Here is a 16,353-nt window from a genome sequence, read left to right on the forward strand (position 1 = left end):
TGTATATCAACCGCCACCTACTGGAAAGATCATAAGCGCGTCATCCATACTTATATGCAAAACGGCAACGCCAATTTTCAGAACATGGGAATCGGTAGGTCTCAGGCGACTAAGATCTACCCGGTTCTTTTTATGAATAGAGGTAGTACGTAATTGATAGGTACATACATATGTGTTTTCTAAATGCAAAAAAAAAAAAATCCCAATCTTCTGACATGGGTTCAGCAGTACCGGCCCCCAACGTCAACGTGTATTTTCGTGCAAAACGGCCGGTGATATGCCACGAAATGCTACTCCCTCTATCTCTAAATATTTATAGAAAATGCTTTGGATCCGTCAGAGGCTGCTCGCTCCGCAACCTCTAGGTCCTGGAACGTCCGATTGATCATCAGGAGACGGCGGTGGGAGGGCCCACCACCGCATGACCTTATCCTTTCGCCGCCCTCCTCCTCCACTCATTCTTCCCCATCTTTTTATCTTCCATCTCCCAACACCACCATGCCGCCTAGCCGGCATGCACTCCCTCCACCGCAGCGAGGCGCGCCGTCACTGCCAGGCGCCACCGTGATGCGAGGCGGTGGAGCTCTGATGAGTAGGGCTGCAGAGCTCACAACTATGGAGCGGCGGATATCCGAGTAGCAGGTCGGCGGAGCCTGAGCAGTGAGGCAGGTGGTCAGACCTGTAAGCCGCAGCTGCCGTGCAGCACCTTGCTGGAGCTGAAACGGGCGGAAGTTCGAGCTGCAATGGTTCACCGCTGTAGCTACAAAGCTGTACTGGTGGTGCTGCAAGCGGCGCCGAGAAGCTGCAAGCGATTTCGGCGGTGTTGCAACTGGCCGCCGCCCGAGCTGCAAATGGACGCCGCGAGAGCTGCAAGCGATTCCGACGGTGCTGCAAAGGTACGCCACCCGGGTTGCAATCGGCATCGCTGGGAGCTGCAAACGGCCTCTCCCGGAGCTACAACGGCATCTTGTCCGGCGACGATGGAGGCTCGCGAAGGTCTGTCGATGACGTGCACAAGCTATGAAGCTAGGAGCAAGCGGTGCTGCCTGCCGACGGCGGTGGTACTGGGAGCAAGCGGTGCTGCCCGCCGGCGGCGGTGGTGCTGCGAGCTGGGCGGCCAAGGTTCCGCCGGCGGTGGGGGTGCGGCGAAGTCGATGTGTGCCGGTTCTCCTCTGGAATGATGAGGGGAAAATGAAGACAGAAAGGGAGACACGACGAACAGGGTGAGACCCGCGTGCATGTGGTATTTCTTTGACTAAAGTAAAGGACATGTGTCAAGCTCTCCGTCCGGAGGCTCGGAGGCTCCGATCCTCCGAAGGATTATCAGGGCTTTATATATTTATAGCCGGTTTAGAAAAAATATAGGTTAAATGTATCTAAATTTATTGAATCTGCAACAAGATTTTTAGGACCTGAAGGAGTATAAAATTCGCATGATACTGCAAGTCTACATCAAATGCAGGGGTGCCCTCTCCGAATAATTTATTCATGCGTGCAAGTCAAACGCTCGGGCATGAACGAAATTGCACGAACGTAGTTCCAAACCTAATTTCTTTACTGTCAAGACAAAGTCATATCGCGGAACAACGGCCGAATTGCGTAGAAGGAAACATGCGCCGGCGCACGCGTCGTAAAACCAAACAGGTTATTTTCTTACACGCGAGCCGACCATCGCTGCCTTCGTCGCTGGCAACGTGCGAACGCGGCGATGAGGGCGACGTGCTGTCCGTCGGTGCAATTTACGGCGAAACTGCGGAATGTACGTACGTGGCGGTGACGGTGCATGCATGGGACACGGCCGGGCGGAAGGATCTGAGAGGAACAAGAACGGAAAAGGTCGGTGCCTACGCGCGTCCCAGTCATCTGTCCATCGTTCGTGCGTACGCGGAACGTAAGGCGGTGGCTCCCACGTCCATTTACATAGACAGCAACTTGGCACGACGATGTACAGCTGCATCAACTCGTTGACCGGTAGCTATCTGCCTGTCATGAATATACTCACTCTTCGCAAACAAGTGGTGTATATTAATTCAGATCACAGACGAATTTCATGAAGTTTAATCTAGTAGGATATAGTATCGAACAAATATTGACATCTACAACATAGTACATCTTTGTTTTCTAGTTCAACATTAACCGGTAATTAAGTTAATTCTAGCTCCGCTCCAAAACAATTAGATTTGCTTTGAGGGAGCTGGAGGGATTGACGGATACTAACGAGCTCGAGAAATGCCTATTTTCAGGGTCCTTTTCCAGAACTGTCTTTCCCGCCTAGTGGGCGAAGCACACAATTTATTTATTGTTATATTTATTGTTCAGGTTTCAGCATCTCGTGGCTTTTCGTGAGACTTCCTCTTTTATTGCTGGAATCCCAGTCCCCGTTACTCTCTTTTACAATTGCGTATAAGGAAAGAGAGATTCGCGCACATTAGAATTACGCATGGGTGTGCATGTACACGTAGGTACATAATTGCACATCTTTTTTCAGTATGTATGCATTGTACATGAAATTGGGTGATCGAGAATTGAGTTAGTTATAGGTCCACCAAGAACTACCAGCGGCTATATAATATCTCGTTTACAATTGCGTATAAGGAAAGATAGATTCACGCACATTAGAATTACGCATGGGTGTGCAGTTACACGTAGGTACATAATTGCACATCTTTTTTCAGTACGTATGCATTGTTCATGAAATTGGGTAATCGAGAATTGAGTTAGTTATAGGACCACCAAGAACTACCAGCGGCTATATAATATATATTCAGTATATGCAAGTATATTCTATAATGATTCTAATTGATTTTCTTTTTGCAAGGAGAAATCGACCTTTTGTTGTATATGTTGATGATTTCGGTCAACTTTATAAAATTGGACCTCGAGAAAAACTAACACGCACTACGTCTTAGCATAGCTCGTATTTTCCAATCTTGACCACCCATGGTTTATGAAGAAACAAGTGTGAGACAAGGAGTAGAGACAATTTCTAATAATGATGTAAAAGGGTTTATATACAATCTCAAGGATGCCTCGTAGACACGCGAGGAGCGAGCGGCGTCAGCACAAATCAATATTATTATTACTTCTTTTGTTCGTAAAATATGTTTAAATTTTTATCTAAATTTAGATATATCTATATATACATGAAAAAGTGTATGAAAGCGTCTAAATTTAAATAAACCTGCATCATCCTTTTATAAGGGTAATACTATTCTTCAAATTCTAGTCATTTGACAGATCCCGTGCAGCTAGCTAGCTAGTATACGCATGCATAGATGCATGTCTCGATCTCTCAAAGAAGATTGTGGACCAGATCAAGGCCTAGAACAGCCTGGAAATTCCGTACATAGATACTGAGACCGACCAGCATGACTCACTGACACATCGATAGCGATGAACGGACTGCAAGTCTGCAAGTCTTTGCTGCATATGCATGAGTCGTGTCGATCAGCTACTGCAACTAACAACCGTTGCTTAATTCAAGAGCTGACCATGAGCAGTACTAGCTACCCACGTAGGAGTGCTACGTATAGTCGTCCCGTGCCCACAGTTTTGGACTTGATCACAGAATAAACTACTCCTTCCAGCCCGAAATACCTGTCCAGACTTGATCACAGAATAAACTGGTCCTTCCAGCCCGAAATACCTGTCGCCGGTAGAGGCGCAAAGTTCATTTTGCAAACAAAAATAAAAAATATGTTCAAACTTTTTAAAATTTAGTCTTTAAATTTAAAATTCACACGCAAATCTGCTCCGGTTTCTATCTCCGTCTTGCACCCACCTGACCCCTGCTCGTTGTCGTAGGCCTTCGAGGGTGGGTGGCCCTGTTTCACGCGTAGGGAGCACCCTCCTGCAGCCGCGTTGTCGCTCTGCTGACTGACTAGAGGTTCGAGCAATACTACGTTGACGGAGGGCTAAGAACTGCATGGAGAAGCAAGGTTGTGTCGCTCCCATTCCCGCACCGGCATCCTCGTCACATTCCCATCCCTGGCGAGAGCTCACCCTTTGTCGCCTCTTCATGGTCGACCACGCAGTCGGAGCACCGAAGCTCCTCAGCCGAGCCTAGCGCCACCCCCTCTCCCAAACATCCTCGTTGACGTCGCCTCGCGGCCATCGCTCTCACTCCGCGGGAGGGGAGGGGAGGTGGGCGTGGAGAGACGACAAAGAGCGCGAGGATAAGACTACAAAGTTCATGCTATGTCCCAAGTTTTAAATAACTTGTTTTTGGCAAAATAAAACCCGCAATAGCTATTTCAGACCGGAGGAAGTAGGTGAATTAAGAGAACCAACTTGTGGTTGGGTGGTTAGGAGGGCAGTGGCACCCCAAGCTCACCAGATTCAAACCCTAGGTTTGACACTTTGATGTCTCATTAAAGGCGGAATATTCTTCAGTGGGAGGTGACGTTCCCGTCGACAACGAGGCGTCTATGGTGACTTCGCCAATCTCAAGACCCGTCGGATAAAGATTCTTAGACGCAGTCTCTCGAAGGTGCTCATAGGGATAGGATGTGCGTGCGTGCATTCATAGGGGTGCGTGTATGTGCGTACATTTGAGCGTCTACGTCTGTACCGTGGTTCGCCAAAAAGAAAAATAGGTGAATTAAGTAGACAGAAAACACACGCGTGTTAACCCGGTCGCCAGTTATTACTTGCGACGCAATACTCCGGAGTTGCTGCCAACAACTCTCTATGGAATCACGGCCGCGCGCGCCGATCGGATGGCGACGTTTTCTGTCGGCGGAAGCGACTAGCTAGCTGGTGGCCGGCATGGAAGGCCGTCGTGCATACGTGACTACGTGGTGCTGACTGTGAATTAGGCGGATCCTAGAATCTTCCTGCGAACAAGAAGGAATCCTAGTTCAGGAAAAAGAAAATTGGAACAAGAAGGAAAGGTCGGTGCGTATGTGTACATCCCATGTCCTCGCCTGGCGATCTCGACGTGGCCGCCCACCTATGCCGCCGTTTTAACTGGTCAAGCACAAGCTAGCAGAGGAAATTAAACTTGATCTTCTCTAATTTGGGCCACTATAGTGCTACTCAACATGGGGTTTATTCCGTATGAAAAATCTCGAGTCTAGAAGCTGGCATGCTTTGACTGAGAAGTAAATATACCGTACGTCTACTTATTCAAAGTTCAGGAAGTTCGTCGATCGCATGGCGTCATGACTAAGACTATGATAGGTTTAGACTAGTCACAATAGGGAGTATCATATAGTAGCATCATGCATATGATACTAGTGTACGATATAATCTTCACAATGCATAGCATCATGTAGTAGTATCATATGTTACACGTATTTAATGATTTATAGAATCTCAATGCAAAAGTGTGTACAAGATTTATTTGGCATTAATTTTTCTAGTTTTATATGTAGTATGATACGGTATCTACCCATGATACTACCACTATCATCTCTTTCATCATTAATTGATGTGACATATCAACTTTTTTCCATGCATGTAGTGCATGATACATTTCGAAAAAAAAAATGTAGCTATGATACTCTCATTGTGAGTAGTCTTAAAAGATTTCCATGGAAAGTATAGATACCCTAGACCCTAGTAGTACCCTCTGATCATGTTTAATTGACGCGGAGTATAACGATCGAAGGGAGTAGCTAGGAAGTTGCATGAGCAAGCCTTGGTAGACAAATGTCAAACCTTGTTTTTTATCTCTTAATTTAAAGAGTGAGCTCCTCTATTAATCTAACAGATGAAAGGGGTGCTGCTTGCATGTCTTCTCCTCCAAGAAAGACAACATCATATTAAATTAATTGCTCGAGTTGATTATTCGCTAGCTGGTACTCCCTCAGTCTCACAAATAATGTCTCAAATTTTTCCGATTTATTTAGAATCTGAGACATTTTTTGTGGGACGGAGAAACATATTGAGCTTCGGTAGGTTATTTCGAAACCTATTGGCATGACTCAATTACACATCTGTGGACATGGAAGAGTGGACTGCAAGGCTGTCTGCACATATATGTACTCCTAAATACACCGACCTGATTGAACAAATTAAGCTTGTTTGATTGTTTCCTTAATCTTCCTTCGTTGGTCTGTATCTTGACAAACAATAATGCTAGAGCTACATAGAATTTTACGAGATAAACTTACAGACTAACTTGGGTGGATTTGGTTGGTTCAGATCTAGTTGCCTCCCGTGATTCCAGGAACATATTCTTCTCTAAACACCACATAATTTCTAGTTGCCTTCCATGATTTCAGGAACATAATTTCTTCTCTAAACACCAGCCCAGACTAAAGGTTGCCCACACGTCCTTCTCACATGACAAAGGAAGGTTGGAATGGAGTAGTATTAATTGGGATTCCTTAATTCCACCAGCCCACGCTTAGCACGAGCATTGATTGCTTAAACATGCTGCGTGGTTTTCCCAAACATGTGAAGGAAGACAGCTGCTTAGACTAGTCACAATGGGAAGTATCATAGACTAGTATCATGCATATGATACTAGTTGATGATACAACACCTACAATGCATAGTATCATGAATTAGTATCATAGTTGCATCATATTTAATGTTTTGTAGAATCTCAATGCAAATATGTGTACATGATGTGTTTGCTACTAAAATTTCTAGTTTTACGTGCTATGATACCGTATCTACCTATGATACTACTCTCACCTCTCTCCTCATTAATTGATGTGCCACATCAGATTTTTGCCTACATGGCATGCATGATACTACCTATGATACTCCCATTGTGGCTAGTCTTACCACCCTCTTTGGCATATGCGAAATCATGGTAGGAACATTGCACCTGGACGAGGTTTTTCATGCAGAGGCACAACGAGTAAACGAAACAATCTCGCATTAGACTGCTTATAGTGGGAGTAACATAGCTAGTAACATCACACATCTCAAGGTATTTTGGTGACATGTCATGCTAATAAATGAAGAAAGAGAGTGAGGTGGTAACTAGCTATGTTACCATAACATCACACACTCCAAGGCAAAATGAGTCTACAACATAATAAATGACACAATACATGACACCATATATAAGTTACTACCCACTATGAAGGTAGTAACCTAGACTAGTAACATGGCATATGTTACTAGTCTAAGTTACTCCCCACTATAACCAGCCTTAGCACTAGGATCACAGTCACCGATGCACGAACTGCAATAGTATAGCATAGCAGCAAATGGGGCGATAGTACAATACTCTTAGACTGCTCATGGTGGGAGTAACTTAGGTAGTAACATCACATATTTCAAAGTATTTTGGTGACATGGCATAGCAATAAATGAAGAAAGAGAGTGAGGTGGTAACTAGCTATGTTACCATAACATCACACACCCCAAGATAAAATGAGTCTACAAACTAATAAATGAGACTTTGCATGATACCTTTTTAAGTTACTTTCCACTATGAAGGTAGTAACATGGACTAGTAACATATGAATGACACTACCTTATGTTACTCCCCACTATGAGCAGCCTTATACGTACGGTACCCGCTGCCGCTGGCTGGCTTGCTTGCTCTGACCGACTCATCGTCAAGATCCAAGAGTCGCGGAAAGGCGTATCTTGGCCGCGGGTCCGGGGTTGCAACTTGTTGTTGACCTAATCACGAATCTCTAAACAGTTAGATACCGTGTTAATAAGTAACCGGCAGACCAATTAGGCAACCGCCGCGCCCACCACGAGGCATGCACAAGGGGTGCATGCTCGCTTTTATACTACGTACTCCGTATTAGCTTGCCCCGAGCCAATCAGGACTGGACGGGCAAGAACCTATGTGTGTGTTTGGTAGTCTGCATTCTCTTTTTTCATGAGTGAAGAAGAAAATTGGTACGTTTAGTTGCCTGATCTGTCCGCGTTCTTGCATGGCACGGGTTTTAAAGCATCCGGTCCTGAAGAAACCCTCGGTTTGACAGTTTCTCCAGGACCAAGCCCTGACGAGAAGAATCCTTGTCTCCACTGATGCAAACTTTGCCCCGCGATGCAAAAGGTGAGAACGTGCACAAAAGTGTGTTTCCAGGAGCTTCTTTAATCTCTCTCCTTAATCCATTCCATGGCTATGCAGAAGAGCTTCTCGACGGCGACCACACCACGGAAGAGCTCCGCCACGGCCACGGACTCCGCGACGGCCATGCCACGGCCACAACGAGGAGCTCCGCCATGGGTGTGGATTCGGCCACGAAGTAGCTCTGCCATGGCCACGGAGAAGCTCCGCCATGGACATGGTGTCGGCCACGGAGGAGCTCTGCCACAGCCACGGCCTACTCGTCGGCACTCGCTCACCATACGCCTTGCCGGCATGCGCGTGCATCGACGAGAACTCGCAGCAGGCGCCCAAGCACCTCGCCCCGCGCCTCGCCATGGCAAGCACGGCCGCTCCCGCGCCCACCCTGCCCAGCGCCGCCTCTCCTCGCTGGTCGCCCCTCTCGCCGGCCTGGCCTGACCGTGCTTGCCATGGCCGCGCCTGGCCCGACCCCGGCAGAGCGCCCCGCGCCGGCCTACCCCGCGCTCTGCCCCGCGCGCCACGCCGGCCTCGCCTAGCCTGGCCCGACCCCGGCAGCGCGCCCCGCGCCGGCCGCCTCCTGCGCCGGCCTGGCCTGGCCCGCCCCCGGTCGCGCGCCCCGCCCTGCGCAGCCTCGCACAGCCCGCTTCGCTTCGGCCGCGCCGCCCCCGCCTCGCGCCGGCCGCGCCGCGCCTCGTCGTGCCGTCACTAGCCCCGCGCTCGGCCTCGCCGTGCCGGCCTCGTTGTGTCGTCACTAGCCCGCGCTCGGCTGGCCCGTGGCGGCCGCGCTCGGCTGGCCCGTGGCGGCCGCGCTCGGACTCGACCTTGCCGGCCTCGTCCCATGCTGGCCTCATCCTTGTGGGGCTGTGGAGTTGAGTTGATGATGAGTTTGTCTAATTTCAACTTTATTAGTTGATAAGTAGACGGTTAGCAGATATTAGACAATACTACGTACATTAATACAGAGCAACCAAACATCAGTAAGTTGTATCTGCTGAGGTCTGCAGGCTAATACAGAGCAACCAAACGAAATGGCATTTAAGTGTCTAACGATGCAATGCAAGCTAACAAACGAATCTCATATTTTACACCGGAGCTCGTTCGGACGAGATGGGGATTTCTTCCCACTGACGCAGTGGTGCAGGAATTTAATGCAGCCTACCAAACACGTCCTATGACTTCGGGTGAATACAAGCGAGTGAACACAAGCCAAAAAAAGAAAAATAAGCTAATAATAGACCGGGTACAAGAAACTTATTCAACAGGTGTTAAAATTAACGAAGTTACCAGAAACATCTCGTTATTGACAAATACGTTGACTCCCACTAAATAAATAATGTTTCGCTTTTACAAGAGACTAAAGTGTTAAATCTGATGTTTAAACTTTTGTCGGCTGAATTTTTTAAGACCTAAAAATAGTACTACAATCATCGGGGCATGGGTGCAACAATAACCCTACTAAATGTGTATTTTCGTGCAAAAAGGGGGTTACACCACGAAATGCAACTCGGGCCCATACAAATCATGACCGGATGGGCTGGAACGTCGGACTTCGGTTGGACACGTGTCAGTGAACACCAGCCGAAAAGAAAAAAGCCTAGTAGACCAATTACATGAAACCGGATTTTGAGATTTACAAAGTCACCATAAATGCCTCGCTATCGACATGAATGTTGCCTCCTACAAAAAAATATTCTACTTTTATAAGACGTCAAAGTGTTAAATCTGAGGTTTATATTTTAGTGGGCTGAAATTTTTAAGACTTATAAATACGATTATCGGGCTTCCACGGAAGATGCACTAGCGGAAAACAGGGAATTAGTCCCGGTCCATATGGGCCTTTAGTCCCGGTTGTGCAACCGGGACTGCACAATCGGAACTAAAGGCCTCCACCTTTAGTCCCGATTGAAATATAAACCGGGACTTAAGGGTCCTCCACGTGGTGCGGTCAGGGGCTCGTGCTGGTGGACCTTTAGTCCCGGTTCGTATGACGAACCGGGATTAAAGAGTCTCTTCCGTGGCAGAAAAAATGGCCGTTTCTCTGCCGCGGCAGAGGTTTAGGGTGGAGCAACGTTTCTCTGTCGCGGCAGAGAAAATGGCCGTTTCTATGTCGCCGCAGAGTTTCAGGATTTTATGTTATTCATTCAAATCTGCAATGCATACATCATTCAAGAAACCACAAACATTGTCATGAATATATAGACATCATCATAAAATATAGTACACGCAATGCATGTTTACAGTATAAAGTCGATCATCTTTACCATATCTATTTCACATCCGTAGTGTCATATATGAACTCTCGATGGTATGCTCCAGTTGGAGCTATGACCTCCCTAACTAAGAATCCGGAAAATTTCTCTTGAATGTGATCCACCGTTAGGAGAGAGTCCCGCACGCTTTCCATCTAATTTTATAAAAGGAGATCAATATATATGAATGGAACTTAATACAATTGATTATAATAAAAAATTGTGAAATATTGTTCACGTACATGAAGGGCATGTATAGCCATCTCCGGGTCGCGGTGACAGGCCATCTCGTAGTATCCACATAAGTTATCCTCGAGTTCCTGCTTCAAACACTTTACGAAAAAATAGTTCGATCAGACTAATAATCAAGCATGATAATGCATGGTACTGAAACAAAAGATCAAAGAGATTCATGGACATATCTATAGTACTACTGACAGGGCAATCTTGAAATATAAGCTCCGGTTTCCATTCACCCGGAGCAGTCTTGATGAACCGTCTCCAAGCCCTGCCCAAGAAAGAAAAAATGAGTAAATGAGTTATTAATTACTTGATATCAGGAAATGAGAATAGAAGAGGTCCATACAGGACGATATTGATTGAAATTACCTCTGGAGCAGGGCATCAGGTTCCCCATTCCCGATGCTCTTTACGTTTGATAACCCACAAGTATAGGGGATCGCAACAGTCTTCGAGAGAAGTAAAACCCAATTTATTGATTCGACACAAGGGGAGGTAAAGAATACTTATAAGCCTTAACTACTGAGTTGTCAATTCAGCTGCACCTGGAAAAGCACTAGTAACAGGGGTGATGTGAAAGCAGCAGTAATATGAGAGCAGTAATGTAAGAATATGACAGACGAGTAGTAATATGAGAGCAATGACACCAGAAAATAGTTGATACTACTTCCAATGACATATAGGACCGAGTATATGATGATGAGAGATGGACCGGGGTTCCCAGCTATCTACACTAGTGGTAACTCTCCAATAACAAGTGTTGGGTGAACAAATTACAGTTGGGCAATTGATAGGATTGAAATAGCATTAAGACAGAACATCAAGATTATTAATCATGTAGGCATGTTTTCCATATATAGTCATACGTGCTCGCAATGAGAAACTTGCATAACATCTTTTGTCCTACCAGCTGGTGGCAGCCGGGCCTCTAGGGAATCTACTGGAAATTAAGGTACTCCTTTTAATAGAGCACCGGAGCAAAGCATTAACACTCTGTGAAAACATGTGATCCTCATACCTAAGCCTTCCCCTCCAGTTATCCCAGTTGTTGTCACTCTGGGGCCTCGGGTTCCGGACATAGACACGTGCAAACAACTTGTACATACAATCTAAGCAATAAGTATAGAGCTTAAATCTAAGATCATGCCACTCGGGCCCTAGTGACAAGCATTAAACACAACAAGATTGCAGCAACAATAACTTCACAAACTTTATAGATAGACTAATCATAATGTAACAATCCATCGGATCCCAACAAACACAACACCGATTACATCAGATGAATCTCAATCATGTAAGGCAGCTCATGAGATCATTGTATTGAAGTACATGGGGGAGAGAGTACCAACTAGCTACAGCTAGAACCCGTAGTCCATGGGGGAACTACTCACGGAGCATGATGGAGGCGGTGGCGTCGATGGAGATGGCTTCCGGGGGCACTTCCCCGTCCCGGCGGCGTGCCGGAACAGAGATTCTGTCCCCCGAATTGGAGTTTCGCGATGGCGGCGGCGCCCCTGGAGTCTTTCTGGTGTTTCGTCAATTGGTATCGCGTTTTTAGGTCGAAAGGGGTCTTATAGGCGAAGAGGCAGCGCAGGAGGGCGCCTGGGGGCACCTCACAATAGGCTGGCGCGGCCAGGCCTGGGGCCGCGCTGCCTTATTGTGTGGTGGCCCTCTGGCCCGCCTTCGACTCTCCTTCGGTGTTCTGGGGTCTTCCGGGAAAAATAAGATGTTGGGTCTTCGTTTCGTCGAATTCCGAGAATATTGCCCGAACAGCCTTTCTGGAACGAAAAACAACAGAAAACAGGAACTGGCACTTCGGCATCTTGTTAATAGGTTAGTTCCGGAAAACACATAAAAACATTATAAAGTGTGAGCAAAACATGTAGGTATTGTCATAAAACAAGCATGGAACATCAGAAATTATAGATACGTTGGAGATGTATCAGCATCCCCAAGCTTAGTTCCTACTCGCCCTCGAGTAGGTAAATGATAAAAAGAATAATTTCTGTAGTGACATGCTACTTACATAACCTTGATCATACTATTGTAAAGCATATGAGATGAATGAAGTGACTCAAGGCAATGATCTATAGTTGCTAACAAATAGATAACATATAGCAAAACTTTTCATGAATAGTACTTTCAAGACAAGCATCAAAAGTCTTGCATAAGAGTTAACTCATAAAGCAATAAATTCAAAGTAAAGGCATCGAAGCAACACAAAGGAAGATATAAGTTTCAGCAGTTGCTTTCAACTTTCAACATGCATATCTCATGGATAATTGTCAACACAAAGTAATATGATGAATGCAAATAAGCAAGTATGTAAGAATCAATGCACAGTTGACACAAGTGTTTGCTTCTAAGATGGAAGGAAGTAGGTAAACTGACTCAACATAAAGTAAAAGAAAGGCCCTTCGCAGAGGGAAGCAGGGATTAAATCATGTGCTAGAGCTTTTTAAGTTTTGAAATCATATAGAGAGCATACAAATAAAGTTTTGAGAGGTGTTTGTTGTTGTCAACGAATGGTAATGGGTACTCTAACTACCTTATCAACCAGACATTCAAGAGCGACTCCCATGAAGGACATTATCTCTACCAGCAAGGTAGATTGATACGTCCCCGACGTATCCATAATTTCTGTCGTTCCATGCTTGTTTTATGACAATACTTACATGTTTTGCCTGCACTTTATGATGATTTCATGCATTTTCCGGAACTAACCTATTAACAAGATGCCACAGTGCCAGTTCCTGTTTTCTGCTGTTTTTGGTTCCAGAAAGGCTGTTCGGGCAATATTCTCGTAATTGGACGAAATCAACGCCAAACCTCCTATTTTTCCCGGAAGGCTCCAGAACACCGAAGAAGAGTCGGAGAGGGGCCAGGGGGCCACCACACCACATGGCGGCGCGGGCCAGACCCTGGCCGCGCCGGCCTAGGGTGTGGCGCCCCAGTGCCCCCTGCCGCCTCTTCGCCTATAAAATCCCTTTCGACCTAAAAACACCGTACCAATTGACGAAACTCCAGAAAGACTCCAGGGGCGCCGCCACCGTCGCGAAACTCCAATTCGGGGGACAGAACTCTCTGTCCCGGCACCCTGCCGGGACGGGGAAGTGCCCCCGGAAGCCATCTCCATCAACGCCATCGCCTCCATCATGCTCCGTGAGTAGTTCCCCCATGGACTACGGGTTCTAGCAGTAGCTATGTCGGTATACTCTCCTCCATGTACTTCAATACAATGATCTCATGAGCTGCCTTACATGATTGAGATTCATCTGATGTAATCGGTGTTGTGTTTGTTGGGATCCGATGGATGATACATTATGATTAGTCTATCTATAAAGTTTGTGAAGTTATTGTTCTTTGCAATCTTGTTATGCTTAATGCTTGTCACTAGGGCCCGAGTGGCATGATCTTAGATTTGAGCTCTATATTGTTGCTTAGATTGTATCTACAAGTTGTATGCACATGTCACTGTCCGGAACCAAAGGCCCCGAAGTGACAGAAATCGGGTCAACCGGAGGGAATGGTAGTGATGTGAGGATCACATGTTTTCACGGAGTGTTAATGCTTTGCTCCGGTACTCTATTAAAAGGAGTACCTTAATATCCAGTAGTTTCCCTTGAGGCCCGGCTGCCACCGGCTGGTAGGACAAAAGATGTTGTACAAGTTTCTCATTGCGAGCACGTATGACTATATATGGAAAACATGCCTACATGATTAATGAATTGATGTTCTTTCTTAATGCTTTATCAATCCTATCAATTGCCCAACTGTAATTTGTTCACCCAACACTTGTCACTTATTGGAGAGTTACCACTAGTGTAGATCGCTGGGAACCCCGGTCCATCTCTCATCATCATATACTCGTTCTACATGTCATTGGAAGTAGTATCAACTATTTTCCGGTGCCATTGCTCTCATATTGCTATTACTGCTGCTGTGTATTCTGTTACTACTGCTCTCATATTATCTTGCTACTTTCACATCACCCACTGTTACTAGTGCTTTTCAGTGCAGCTGAATTGACAACTCAGTTGTTAAGGCTTATAAGTATTCTTTACCTCCCCTTGTGTCGAATCAATAAATTTGGGTTTTACTTCCCTCGAAGACTGCCGCGATCCCCTATACTTGTGGGTCATCAAGACTGTTTTCTGGCGCCGTTGCCGGGGAGGCATAGCTCTACTCATAAGTTCACCTGGGGAGTACACTCTACCTCTCTCTCTGTTTTATTTTATTTTGTTTTGCTTAGTTTACTTTTTCCTAGTTTACTTGTGCTTAGTTTATTTCTGTCTAGTATTATTTTGCGTAGTTTACTTTTGCTTAGTTTATTTTTGTCTTGTTTTATTTGTCTCATATACCCAAAAATCCATAAAAATTTGAAAAACCAAAAAATTAAAAACTGCTGTTATGGGAGAACCAACAACCTACTTGGAGCTTATGGAATGTTATAATTGTTATAGAGAATCAAGAACTGGTAAAATAATGAGTGCTATGATAGAAAAATTAAATACAATTGCTAGAATCTTGCTTAGACGCCATGATATAAACTGCTGCTCTCAACAGGATACTAAACATCTTAAATTTCAATGTGGCTTTAGTGAGGAATATTTTATTAAGAGCTATAGTCGGAATTGCTATATTCATTATGGGTTCGAGGAGGTAGAACAATTTGTCTTATTTATGGGAGCCTCCGAGATAGAATCCTTCATGGTTGAGAATTATGAAACTTGTGCTATTTGTAAGGACCTTAAAGATTATGTCTCTACTATCCTTAATTCTTGCATAGAATGCTACAGTAGGAATCCTTATATCCTTGATTATAAAGAGAGACACATTAATGCACAAGAATGCACTCACAATTTGCAGGAACCGGTGGAAGAAGAAATTGATGAACCTGAAAGCTCATTGGATGAAAAAGAGGAGGAAATTGATGAACCTGAAAGCTCATTGGATGAAAAAGAAGAGGAGAGTGACGAACAAAAGGAGGAAGAATGGATTAGCTACCCATGCCAACCTTCTAATGAGAGTAACTCTTCATCTCTTACACTATTTGATTGTCCTCCATGCTTACCGAAAGAGGTTGAATGTTATGTTCCTGTGGATTCTCTTGAAATAGTACCTATGAGTAATACTTGTGAGAATAATTATGCTACTGTTATATATGATAATCCATGCTACTTTGATAAATCTTATGATAATGCTTTGTTTGTGCCTGATGTCGAAATGCATGGTACTAAAGAATTTTGCTTGGCAAATGTTTATGATAAAGCTTTAGATGATGGTCCTATGTTACTTGATACTATTAATTGTACTACTAATGAAAATGGGATTGGAGAAGATTTAACTTATTCTATGAGTCCCATATCTCTTGAGATTGATCAACTACCTTGTTATATTATTAATAAAAGTAAGTTTGAAAGTTTTTATTCCATTATTCTTGAACTTGATAAAAATTATGTGTTTGGAAATCATGAGAAGTATGCTGCATGTGATAGTTATATTGTTGAGTTTGTTCATGAAGCTACTGAAAATTATTATGAGAGAGGAAAATATGGTTGTAGAAATTTTCATGGTACTAATACACCTCTCTATATGCTTAAAATTTTGAAGCTACTCTTGTTTTATCTTCTTATGCTTGTCACTTTGTTCTTCATGAATTTATTTGTGTACAAGATTCCTTTGCATAGGAAGCATGTTAGACTTAAATGTGTTTTGGATTTGCCTCTTGATGCTCTCTTTTGCTTCAAATACTATTTCTCGCGAGTGCATCATTAAAACTGCTGAGCCCATCTTAATGGCTATAAAGAAAGCAACTTCTTGGGAGATAACCCATGTGTTATTTTGCTACAGTACTTTGTTTTATATTTG

Source organism: Lolium perenne, chromosome 1, assembly GCF_019359855.2.
Source record: "Lolium perenne isolate Kyuss_39 chromosome 1, Kyuss_2.0, whole genome shotgun sequence".
Classification (NCBI taxonomy): domain Eukaryota; kingdom Viridiplantae; phylum Streptophyta; class Magnoliopsida; order Poales; family Poaceae; genus Lolium; species Lolium perenne.